The following is a 10,265-nucleotide window of genomic DNA, read 5'->3' as shown; positions in this document are numbered from 1 at the left end:
AAGTGATGTCTCTTCTTGAGTGATCTTTCTTCTTTCTTCTTGAGTGATCTTTCTTAATTTCTTAAGTGATCTTGAGTAATCTTTTTTTACTTAAGTGAATTTTATTCATAAGTGATTTTTTGTAAGAGCTCTCTCTTTTTCTTTCTAGCATTTTAGTAACTCTTTTTCCACTGAAAATTCTTCTTATTTTCTTTAGTGATATTTTTTAAGTGGTCTCCCTCTTTTTGTTTTGTTAAGTGATCTTTCTTAAGTTGTCTCTCTCTAGTAATCTTTCTTAAGTGGTATCTCTCTCTCTAGTAATTTTTATTTCATTTGAGATACTACTGAATTACCTTGGAATTAAATTTATTAAATATTAACACTATTACACAATTAGTCGTTTATTCGAAAGTTTTTTTTTTTTTTTTGAATAACTGTTCTTATTCAAGGATACAATTTCAATAGCTCAAAGATATTACGAATGGAACCTTAGCTAAGTAATTCCTTCTTAATCCTAATAACAAAATCAATGTAGAATAAATGCAAAGTGAGCAAAGTACATATATAGAGTACTACAAGTATAATTCGGCAAAGCAATTAAACTTGTGATCCAAATTGCCCGAAATTTCTTGAGTGATCTTTCTTAAGTTGTCTCTCTCACTCACTCTTTCGTTCTCTCCCTTTACGAAGCTAATTGCCTTAATTTCTCTTCTAAGCTAATTGCCTTGATTTTGCCAAGTGATATTTCTTCTTCAGTGCCTTTTCTTAAGTGATTTTTCTTAAGTGATCTTTCTTCAATTCTTGAGTGATCTTTCTTCTTTTTAGGTAGTTCGATATTCAATCTTTTTTCTTCTAAGCTAATTGTCTTGATTATGCTAAGTGATCTTTTTTCTTGAGTGATCTTTCTTCTTAAATGCCTTTTCTTAAGTGATCTTTTTTCTCAAGTGATCTTTCTTCTTAAATGCCTTTTCTTAAGTGATCTTTCTTCTTGAGTGATCTTTCTTCTTTCATCTTTCTTCATTCTTCTTGAGTGATCTTTCTTGAGTGATCTTTCTTCTTTTAAGGTAGTTCGATACTCAATCATTTCTCGAGTGATCTTTCTTCTTTTTTTCGAAAGTTTTTTTTTTTTGAAAAAGTGTTCTTATTCAAGGATACGATTTCAATAACTCAAAGATATTACGAATGGAACATTAGCTAAGTAATTCCTTCTGAATCCTAATAACAAAATCAATGTAGAATAAATGCAAAGTGAGCAAAGTACATATATAGAGCACTACAAGTATAATTCAGCAAAGCAATTAAACCTGTGATCTAAGGATAATAGCATCCTACTCTAAGGAAAAGAGTGAGGTGGCTAGTAAGATTGAAGCTCCCTGGTGGCACATATAATTGTGCGCCACCCTTGTCAGCAACAGAGTTTAGATAGATAATTGCATTTTGAAACGCTCCCGTATTCAATGTTTTTCCATCTCCAACCGCGCCAAACTCCACAATGTTTACACTATGAGGTATATGGTCCAATTTGAGCTTGTGGCTGCATTGTTCTTTGCTATCATTACCGAGTACTACAATTACATTGCCAAGCACGGATAGCAGAAGCTATGTCACCTTTAAAGGAACAGAAAAAATGATAAAATGTTAATTAAACAAACTTTCATTCATTATCATATAGAATTACAGGAATCAACCTTCAAAAACAGAACCATTGCATAATGCAGGCCAGTAACCAAAGCATCCAAGCTTGAATGACCAATAAACTTCATTCAAACAGCAAAAAGACAGAAAGAGTAATGAATTTAATGAATTAACAGTTTCAGCAAATCGAGTTTGACCAAGTCTGCCTCATGAATTTCCCAGAATGTCAATAAAACCAAGAAAAATAACACTCAAATACTAAATTCAGCAGCTTAAAATACTACTACTACTTAAACACAAAACAAAGTACAAAAAAACTGATCCAAATGGTCATTTGAACCCACAAAATTACCAAAAGAAATCAAAATAAATCCCTAAAAAAAACAAACACACACACAGCAATCAACTGAGACAATTAAAAAGAAAACAGCAAATAAAAACAACAGAAATACCAATTACAAATTTACTGAACAAAAAAACAGAACAAATTTCCAAAAAAATTGCAAAAATTCAAAATTGAATCACATAATATTAAAGATCTCATCTATTCAACTCACAATTCAATCAATGTCATCAATCTAATGCAAGAAATACCCAGATCTTAGGCTCGAGGCTCGACCCCTCCAGAAAACAGTTAGGTTAGTCACCACAATATGAGCACAAAATACAATAGCCAAGACAATTTTGTGTGAACAAAAACAAGATGAAAGCTGGGCGAAATAAAGGAGTACTTAGCATAAAACTCCTTTTTTGGCATAGTAAAAGTAACACAAACAGACAAACAAGAAATAAATACACAGGGATGTCTGGTTTCAGTAAATCTTACATGATCAAGCAATAAGACATCATCTTCTTTTTCCAATCATGAAAAATCGACGGCCCGTTGACCTGTCACAAGCACTAGCAGCATAATTCCATAACCAAAGACATTTGTCCTCTCTAAGGACTTCCCAGTGGACAAGTACTCAGGTGCTATTCAAAATTTATCGGTATCGATATCCAATTGATCAATTAATCGCTGAAGCATCTAAAAAATATAATTTGGCATTCAATTAAGCAGATCGAACATTCAAATTCATCATGCATGATAGCAAAAATAAGATTGAACATTCAAATTCATCATGCATGATATAAATTATAATCGAAAACAGAATTCATCTTTGTGTGATTGAATTTAATCGAATTTCTTGATTGTTTGGGCATTCATACACGCCTCACCCTACAACAACCCGAAATTCCTGATCAAAACCCAGAATTTCAAATCAAAAACCCAGAAACAGGTATTTGCAAAGCTTGCATGCAGATTAAACGACTAATTGGGATGTTAGAGTAAGTGCGGACTAAAGCATAGTACTGTGACCAAGTACCTATACTGTATTCTTGAGGTTGCAACTGCTTGTCCCGAGCCTTCTCAACCAACTCCTTCCACTTTCCTCAAAGTGTGTAGATATCAACCTACAACAAAAATATACAAAAACAATTAAATGCTTAGAGATAATTTAGTATCTAGCAAAACTATGACTCCTAATTACCAATCAAGCAAAAATCTATGTAAAATTGGACAGTACACAATCCCATTGCTCTTTTGTTTCTGATTGTACAATTGTAAAACTGGCATGTGTATATTGGATTATCAAAGAGTACCAATTACACAAGCAGCAGGGTAATGACTAACATTCAAAAGTCCTTTTTATTTTTTAATTTACTCCTAATTTTCTCTCTCTACGCTCAAAAAACATCCTAATTAGTCGTTTAATCTGCATGCAAGCTTTGCAAATACCTGTTACTGGGTTTTTGATTTGAAATTCTGGGTTTTGATATGGAATTATGGGTTGTTGTAGGGTGAGGCGTGTATGAATGCCCAAACATTCAAGAAATTTGTGGAGAAGAATCAGAAATCAGCGTTTGTTTTTTTTTTTCCACAGTGATATTTATTTTGTTTTGTTTGATGGGGCTGCTTTAATTTTTGTTAAGTAATGTATATTCGTTAATCTCACTACTTCCATGTTTTTTCAGGCTCAGGCAAGTAAAATTAATCATACCTGCCAAGAAAATTCATTTAATTTTTCATAGGAATATATGTTAGATAATGGCTCTTTCATATCTTTTTAAATATTTCACTTGTGAATCCGTGAGAAAAATCACTCCCATTTGTGCTTAATTTATCTTGTGTTATAGATTGTTGTTAATATGTAATGATTTGGGGTTCATATAGTATGAAAGATGAAGGATAAGAATATAGAAATTTGGTTTTTTGGAGTATAGTATTGAAATTTGATCAATGGGATTAATTTATTTCATCTTATATTTGATGGAATATCTTATAATCAGATATTAGACCCCATAACCAGGCATAGAGATTTCTAAAGAATGGTTATAGTTCTGTTAAGCCCACGTAACTAAATAATGTTAAATAAAATTTTTAAATGTTAGTTGAATATCAAGTCTTCCTCTATTATCAAGTAAACGACACTTTGTTTTTTCGGTTCTTAAATTTAAGTTGAAGGGTTAATTTAAAAATCAAAGCCTTGAACTGAGGTTTATGGCTTCAGCTAAAGATCTTGTGGATGTTTATAATAGGATGCATTTGAATTATGATGTTCTCTCTTAGTTAGGAGGATGGTGAATTCCTTTAATAATCTTAAAATTCTCGTGACTTCTAAATTAATGAGAGATACAAATGATAAGGACAATATAATGCCACAAGGAATAATAGTTGTCATATAAATTGCATTATAGTTGAGATACTATAATGCCGAATGAGTCAAGACCACAGTTGTTAGGGTCACATTATTGTATGCACAGAGGTTTGAGTTCCAAGATGCAGAACAATATTGAAAATATTATGGTTTAGCATCAGTATTGTTCTACATCCTGCCTCACTATTTCTGTACTTTCTCCCTTTTGTCACAGATTTTGCTATCTTCCTTTTACTTATCTAATTATTATAAGTTTTATATCCATGGGTTCTAATCAGGTATACAACACTTGATACGAAAGGCTTGCTGGAAACATTTGGAAAGCAAAGCATATAGATAGCTTCAATGTAGCCTAAATACATATCAGTCCGCAACATGTTTTACAAGATGATCAGTAAATTTAAAGCAATGCCTCAAGGCGTAAATGCAATCCTTTTTTGGTACTTCAATACTTTGTCTGATTCAAGCATATGATCATGTTCAAGCGTGAATAACAATTGATGCATAATATACAATATTCCCAGTATGAAATAGACTCTAGAATTACAGAAATCACCCATATCATAAAACCAAAATTACAGATACTCACCCATAAGCCATATCCAGGCAAATCAACATTATACCAACTCTTGTTGATCAGAAAATGATTGATAAGTTGAGTCTTCCCTGCAGATAATTTAACACCCAAATCAAATACAGATTACCAAAGCATTTGAAATAATTATATGCAAAAAACTCCAACAGCAAATCTCCCCTAAAAATCCAATCCAAATTCTTTTTAAACCATATCAAACTAATCACACTTCAATTGTATTTTTCATTGAGCAATTTAAACAGGTGAATATACAGACTCACAATATACAGAAGAGAGCTACATACTATTTTTATAAACAGAATAGGGAAGTATGAAAATACCTATTTAATTTAATTTAGTCAATATACGGACTCACAATCAAGCATGCGATATAGAAAAATCATAATTATTGGAATGAATTTTCCATTTTGGACTATCGCGATCAACTAAGCTGCATCAAACCAAACCGAATTCTTTTTGAACCATATCAAACTAATCACACTTCAGAAACACTTCAATTGTATTTTTCATTGAGGAATTTAAACAAACAGGTGGTGGGCATGAAAGAAAACAAACAAATTAACAAAATCTGGTTTTTTTGAAGTCAAAGCAACCTTTTTCTTCTTAACAAGAGTATTAATAAGCGAAGATTTCCCAACATTAGATCGACCAAGAACAGCAAACTCAGGCAACCCATCAATGGGGCAATCCTTAGCCCTACTACTACTCTTCACAAACGCAACTTTCCTTGATCTGAGAATGACCCGCATAAGGTCCGACAACTTTAATCTAATTAATCACATTTAACTCAAAATTTTCAGCTGTTAATTTGCATGATATAATAACGATTGAAAAATCAATTACAAAAAAAAAAAAAAAAAAAAAAAAAAAAAAAAAAAAAAAAAAAACCAGTACTAATCAAACACTCTCAACTTTACACACAGATCCATCAAAACAACACTCAATTCAATCCAAAGTAAACCTCAAAACAATTATACGAATTCTCAAAAATCAAAGAAAGAAACAGAATGTTAATCCATTACTATTTGAATCAAATTAAACGACAAAAACACAAAATAAAAAAACAAAAAATTCAAATTTGAGTTCCAGATCCTACTGAAATCAATCAAATTCAAAATTCAATAAAACAAACCTGAAAATCAATCGAAGAAAAGATCTGAAAAATCACCCAACAAAAAAAATTGCTTAAAAATTCAGAAAAATACAAATTCAACAGAATAATTGAAGAAATTCGATTTAATTTTAGCGATTTAACTGATACCTTTAAGCTGCTTTTGGAGGAGAAGAGATGCTTGAGAAGGTGAACCCATGGGAAGAGAGAAAGAAGAAAAAGTCTTTGAATCTGCATGCAAGCTTGAAATTGAGAATAATTACTTACCAAAAAAGTAACTCACTGCATGAATAGCAGATCGGAGTAATTGACAATAATCAAACAATCCAGGGAACCACCGCTACCACCACCGCCCTTATCCCACCGTTCAAGTATCTTCTACCCTCACTCCGAGCAACCCAACGAAAAATTCTGACCTCAGAAGCAGCTTCAATTCAATGAAAGAACCAGCTCAGGAGCCGCTTCCATGGAGAGTGAAAATTCGGTTCAGAGGAGAGAGAAAGAACAAGCTCAGGAGTAGCAGAAATGAACGCATGCAAGGGTATTCTCAAAAAAACAAACAAATACCTAACCCACCCAAAAAAACACATGCCTTAAAACAAGCTAAAAGTTAAATATTTCATACTATTAAATCTCTACCTTATAAAAAGCAGAAAGTTGTTCTTATGAATAGTGCACGGACTTTTATACCCTTTAAAATGTTACTTTACCTTTGTACCCCTATTTACTCTTTAAAATGTGTTTTACCTTTTTATTCCTATTTGTAATTTTGTACTCCAACAATCCAACTTCAAATTGTTCTTACCCGTCTACATTTCCTTACACATTTGAGCTTTCTCTCCTCCTCTCCATGACTCCATCTCTTGAAAGTTTTTAACTTTCTCTCTCCACACTATCATTGTCAATCCAAGTACTAAATTCCAGATCTTTGTTCACCACCTTCCCAAAAATTCCAAATCAAATTGTGGCCAAAAAAAGTTGACAATACCAATATATAGCGGTTGTTTAATATTGTTAGCCTCTGTGGTGTATTAGGAATTGGTCGTTTCGGTTTCATCATTGATGATTCTTTCTCTATTTCGTATTGTACACCACAATTAAGTAATGCTAACATCAACACAACGAAAATAAACAAACAACAATTCTAACATTTGTTCCTTTTCTACATTATCATTGAAAAACCTAAGAATTATATTCTACTGTGACTCTACATAGTATTCCAATTAAAAGAATCACCATATACAAATAATAAAAATAAAGATTTTTTTCAATATACGAGATATTTCACAGGTAACAATCAACTTAGCACGACTACAAACAAACAATGCCTAAGCAATAAAAATACTACGTATATTCCTTTGTCGATCTTTTATTCCTCCATGTGAAGTGCAAACACAAGACGAATAAAATTAAGTTGCAAAGGCTAGCCATTTCGCGCGCAACGCGCGTGTAGACACCTAAAAATGTCTCCCCAAAACCAAACCCGATGATGAACAACCTTTCACCGCCATTATTAGTCGGGTTGAGTATGTAATCTTTGGAGTGCTTAAATCCATGTTCATTCCCAAAACATTTCATAAACCAACCCAATTTCTAGCCCATTTCCCCAATTTATAACTTATTTTCCTCTTTTAATGCCTTTAAACCCAAAATAATTCATTTCGTGTCCTTTAAAATCATTCATTTTGTATCCTTTTATAAAACATTTAATCCAGTTTATTTTGGTCCATTATCTGGGTTCAATGGTTGAATAGTTGGATGAATCTTTAAAAGAGATTTCCAACGATATGTTATAAACCCAAATCCGAGTTATAACGAATAAGTTATGGCCAAAATATTAAACTGAGCCCAAACCGAACCTAAGCCCACCTTATCTACGACCCAATGATCATGTGGAGGGTCCAAATTATTTAATCCCATTCCTAAACCAATTAGGATTAATTAGAAGTTTCTAAAAGATCTTGATTATCCTTTTTGAAAAAGATAAGATTAAATAGTTTGAAATTGAATAAAACTCCTTTTTTTGAAAGTCCTAATTCTATTCGAATCGAAACACGTTCAAAGATAGACAAATATTATTTTCGTGCCTCATAGTTTTTATCCAAATTTTATATGGTTGGATAGCCCTTGAAATTATCTTTCCAATGATATATTATAATATCAATTCCGAGCTATAACAGAAAAGATATGAATAAAATGTCATCAAACTCTATCCAAAACTAATACCGTCTCACTATTTCGTCTATATCTTTTGTTCTACAAAATATTTTAATCTGATTTTAATTGGGTTAAAAAGTAGACTTCAAGAGCTTTCCAACAATATCTTATTCATCTTATTCCGATTTCTGAATCAAAAGATATGATAAAAACAAAAACCACAAAAACTGTTGTCTATCGAGTTTTATTCTGATTTAATTCGGATCTTATCTTAAATTTTCGACCCTTCTTTTTTCTTTATAAATAGAGGTCATATCTCCCCTTTTTTCAAACATCAACAATCTTGATCACAAAATCATTCTCTTCTCCCTCTTTAGCCTAAATACTAATCTCCCTATTCTTCAATAATACTTCCCCTAAGTACTCCAAGGAGTCCATACAATACCCGAAGTTCTATACTTTATCCAAGGCGTGAAAGGTATAATTGATTGAGGGTTTGGACCAAATCAAATCTAATCTTTATTTAATTTAATTTTTATTTGCTTTATATTTTTATTGAAGTTACTAACAGTTTATTCATGATGTAGCAATTTAAAGGAAACGCGGAAAGTGAGTAATTATTCACTTAATTACTCTTATTTTATTCTTGTTGCTAGTATCATGATTAGGGTTATTAATATTATTTGATTTGACTAACACTATTATTATTAAATTGCTTCCAATATTAATTTTTATTCTATTGTTATAATGATCACTATATTGCATGTTTAAAGGGAATATGTAATTGAAAATCACGCCTAATAAGATAATTTGGACAACCGGTTTAGGTTCCTTTTTAATCTTGAGATCGCAGGAATCACTTTTCACAATAAGAATCGAGTAGAGGCCAATACGGGCGAATGTGACTCCATGACTCACTTCGTACCATCATCCCCGATCCTCCTTTCGTGGTTCCGAACCATGTGTAGTTAGTAATCTCATGGATTATGAATGAGGTGTAACCTTCACGGGTCAATCGTTGTTGCCTTCGTTGTCCCTTTATCGTGGTTGCCTTTTATGATCCGTGAACGGTTTACAAGTTCCTTAAAAACTTATTAGCGGCTCCCTACTTTTCCTTGTCCCTAATCGTATTATGTCAATTCCCACTTCCTATGAGTGCCAAGCATATTCACACATGCTTTAACGTAGGCGCACTTCGAGCGACGCCTACAATTTGGCGACTCCACTGGGGAGGATTCTTGGTTAATTATCGATTTGAGTGATCGATATTTAATTAAGTTGAGTGGATGAGACTTGAAAGATTCTTGAAAAATATTCCTGTGATTAATTTGGCATTTTTGCATATGCATTTTAGATTACCTATTTTGCTACAATAGTACGTGTTCTACGTATGTGGCTAGCCCGGGGAATTTAAGCTCTATCAACCCAAAAACGCTCATGGAAATAAGGGTTCATCCGAGTTTTTAAATCCACCCAAACCATGGAGTCGAGTTCGATTTCATCACGAACTCGCAGAGCCGCCCGTTGGCATACACCCTCAAGGGAGGCTGCTTTGCTAACGCGTCCAAACTCTTAACCATGGTACCCTTTGACACCCTTTTAAGCTTGACCATAGTCGAACATAGAACTTGACTTTAGGTTGCGAACTTCATTGCATCATTCGTGACAATGTGCTTATATGTGCCTTTTTTTGACTTTTTATTCATTTATTTTTTTCTCTTATCAATTCCTTTTTTTTATTATTAGAGTCGAGCCATAGATTTTTTTTTTTTTTTAATTTTTAAGTCACCCGGATTTTTATTCCCGTATATTGCACAAGAGTCAATTTGTTTTGGTCATAGCCGGAGTTCTAGAAAGAGTTACGTGTCGTGACACCTATGGATCTCTAGCCCCAAGTTTTATCTTTCATTTGGAGTTAGTTTCGTCCAAATCAAAGTCACAGATCAAAAGTTATAACCGATATACTACAGCCTGTCCAGTTTAGATGTCTTTTTAGCGTTACCTTTTTATATTTTTTATTTTTTTAAAAAAAAATCGTGACAAGCTAGTCTTACCCGGTCCTTTAATCCGTGTCAACTCGTATAACATA

General features: G+C 32.7%; 1 long non-coding RNA gene across 4 annotated transcripts; it reads right to left on the bottom strand.

Annotated features, from left to right (window-relative positions):
* Positions 1 to 1,136: 1,136 nt before the first annotated feature.
* LOC110703731 lies at positions 1,137 to 6,921 on the bottom strand. 4 transcript variants are annotated; one of them, XR_002507752.1, is made up of 6 exons: positions 6,170 to 6,679; positions 6,041 to 6,064; positions 4,903 to 4,979; positions 2,982 to 3,069; positions 2,441 to 2,641; positions 1,137 to 1,587 (listed from the first exon to the last, which is right to left on the bottom strand). It is a non-coding gene; the product is annotated as an uncharacterized LOC110703731 (long non-coding RNA). The 4 variants fall into 4 exon arrangements; XR_002507753.1 differs by having other exon boundaries at positions 2,441 to 2,502; positions 6,170 to 6,669; XR_002507751.1 differs by having other exon boundaries at positions 2,441 to 3,069; positions 6,170 to 6,919.
* Positions 6,922 to 10,265: the final 3,344 nt, after the last annotated feature.

This window comes from Chenopodium quinoa, unplaced genomic scaffold (genome assembly GCF_001683475.1).
Source record: "Chenopodium quinoa cultivar QQ74 unplaced genomic scaffold, ASM168347v1, whole genome shotgun sequence".
NCBI lineage: Eukaryota > Viridiplantae > Streptophyta > Magnoliopsida > Caryophyllales > Amaranthaceae > Chenopodium > Chenopodium quinoa.
The sequence above is the reverse complement of the archived record's forward strand: the minus strand, read 5'-3'. Positions and strand labels throughout refer to the sequence as shown.